Source organism: Octopus bimaculoides, chromosome 6 (genome assembly GCF_001194135.2).
Source record: "Octopus bimaculoides isolate UCB-OBI-ISO-001 chromosome 6, ASM119413v2, whole genome shotgun sequence".
Lineage (NCBI taxonomy): Eukaryota > Metazoa > Mollusca > Cephalopoda > Octopoda > Octopodidae > Octopus > Octopus bimaculoides.
The window spans coordinates 115,914,427-115,917,213 of NC_068986.1; the positions used below are offsets into that span (position 1 = coordinate 115,914,427).

The following is a 2,787-nucleotide window of genomic DNA, read 5'->3' on the forward strand; positions in this document are numbered from 1 at the left end:
CACTCCTATCAGACATAGAGTATCTAAAACATCATCTAATGGGCTATTCTGGTTTTAAAAGCCTTGGGTGAGATTTGAGATTTGGTTGGTATTTCTAGCAGATCAAGCAACCTTGTGGAAGTGCATTAGTTGGTTCATGGAGCTACAGATTGAAACCTAAGCCATCTCACCTTCACTAGAAGTACTGTATAATACCAATTTTCTGTTTACCTCAAACTTTAGACGTTTCCTTTCATATTACTTTCTCAAGAATCAACTTGACAACCAGTATTTTTGCACCAAAATGAACTACACCATATATACACAAATATCTGGGATAATTCTTTAACGTCTGAAACAAAACAAATTAAAAAAATTATATATATATACAAAGTTATATATATCTATCTATACAAAGTATATTTGTGTAGGTGTTTGTATTAAAAATCTGACAGAAAAAAGTTTCTCAATTTAATATCAACATGTCGTTAGTTACTTCCCTTGTTGAAAAATAAGTTCTCGTGAGAATATTGTACGTTAGTTCTTGACTATACGTGACCAAATAACATCCCGTTACATTATTTTATTCTAAACATCAATAACAGTAATTAATACTGATTATTAATTATGATCATTTACATAATTATAAAATATGAAGAATAATAATATTTAGTCAAAAAATCTTAAGAAATTTGTGAGAGTGTATGCAGTTATCTCCCCTCGGAAGGGAGGTGTTTGTATTTCAAGGTCAAAGTCCAACTGCAAGATGGCGACTAGCCTTGTCTGTTTGACAGACAGTCGAAGTAGTTGTGAGTGGAAACAGGCTGTTGACTGGGAAACACTGACCGAAAAACCTATCTAGTTTTGCCAAACTGTAGCTGAAAGTTCAAAGGAAATCATTGTGACGGATTTAAAGAAAGAAAAGAGGCCGATCATTGAGAAGAGAGGCCTAGAAAAGTTGACGTGTCACCGGAGAATGCTAACAGAAGGAAAAGCCTCCTCCTCTCACTTTCTCTCGCCTCTCAACAACAACATTTAGCGCTAAACAATCCGTTGATCATAGAATACTACTTGCTATTGGTCCTTCTTCCCTTCATTACAATACTTGTCTATCTTCCCAATTATCTGATATTTCTATGTATAATCTATGTAATTATCTCTCTATAAATAGATATTTATTAGGAATCAAACTTTACTGACAGTTATATACATATCTGTTTATCATTCCTATATATATAAACACATACAATATTTTTATCTCTCTGTGGACATCTTCAGACTTCATACAAACAGTCTGTCAATATGATGTGTGAGTATAAATATAATATATACACACACGCGCGCATATAACTTATCTTCTCTTCCGATAACGAACTGTTAAATCAGTGATCGGTCAGTATCGCAGAACAGGGTCGAACCTACACACACCCACCTTAATCAGACCGGTGATAAAACTATTGCTTATATCTCTCCATGACCACCACCGCCACCATCATCATTACTCGGTCACTCGTTCTTTTCTTCCTCGTGTCCATGGAAGCAAACACCGCTTCTCTCTATTGTCCGTCACTGACCAAAAGGCGAAGTTGTCTCTGTCACACGACACATTCCCACCCATCACTAGGTTGATCTCATGATGACAATGTCTATCATCTACACTGCTTCAAATAACACAACCACTGATATATCAACACTCCAACCACAACAAATACAGGCAACACCACCACCACCACCACCACCACCGTCACCGAGAACTCGCTAAATATTTAACCAGATAGTAACCACTACAAAAAGGCAAAACATACGACCATCGCTATTGTGGAAAACTCTTCCTTTACTACTACAATCAACCTAACATTAAACTTATCCATACCACCAGTATTTCCCAAGCATACGTCTTCAGACCTCCAAAAACAAAAAGAAAAAAAAAACGAAAAAACCCCCAAAAACCCTACTGAATTCCCCATCTCACAACCGCTGCTGCCATCCCTGACCACTACTTTGGTATTCAGTGGTCATCTCGCCATCCTAACTTGACCGGTGTGGAGGAGAAGAAAAAAATAGAAATATAAAGATTATTGCGAGGTGCTCGGAAAGACGATAAAGAAGGAAGTTACTCACACCGCCAACATCTCCCCGAACCTGTAGGTGTGATTAGTGCGACACACAGACAGACATAGGTGTGTATGTATACACAACTAGATATTTCTCTATATACAGTTGTCTATGGATCTATAACATCTCATGTGGAACTTGGTAAGTCTGTTTTTTTTTTCTGTACACTGTCCTATATATATATACACCCACTCTTACTCATTTGTCATATATATATAAATACAGAATATATGTATATATATATAAACGTTGATACCGACGTGTGTATGTGTATACATGTATTTTCTATATATATATATATATATATATATATGTGTGTGTAATGAAGTCGTTGCTGATGTGTGAGTCTGTCAGTGTTTAAATGTTTTATTTAAGCGAATGTGTGTAAGCGTGCCTATATGTATATATATACACACACTTCCAGACGTACGTATAAGACTGCAACAGTCCAAGCGGGTGTTGGTTATCGGAAACAAAGTTCCAGGCAAGATACGTTCCGGCATTTAAATACGGCTGTACGTTTTGAGTTCAAAACCCGCTAGAATCACTTTTCCGCGGTCGATTTTATCATCTATGTGTGGCCTCAACCTGCTCAGACAGTTGTCAAATGTTCCTCGAATCACGCCCTTGCCTCTTAAGTAAGGAAAGACACATTATACAATGTATTCCTTGATATATATATATATATATATA

The 2,787-nt window shown here is 36.5% G+C and overlaps 1 long non-coding RNA gene across 1 annotated transcript in view; it reads left to right on the forward strand.

Annotated features, from left to right (window-relative positions):
• The first annotated feature begins 659 nt into the window (after positions 1-659).
• The window catches only part of LOC128248182 (uncharacterized), a 25,993-nt gene continuing 23,865 nt past the window's right edge, over positions 660-2,787 (forward strand). Inside the window, exon 1 of the long non-coding RNA XR_008264483.1 lies at positions 660-2,235. This is a non-coding gene — a long non-coding RNA (uncharacterized LOC128248182). The remainder of the gene's footprint in view (positions 2,236-2,787) is intronic.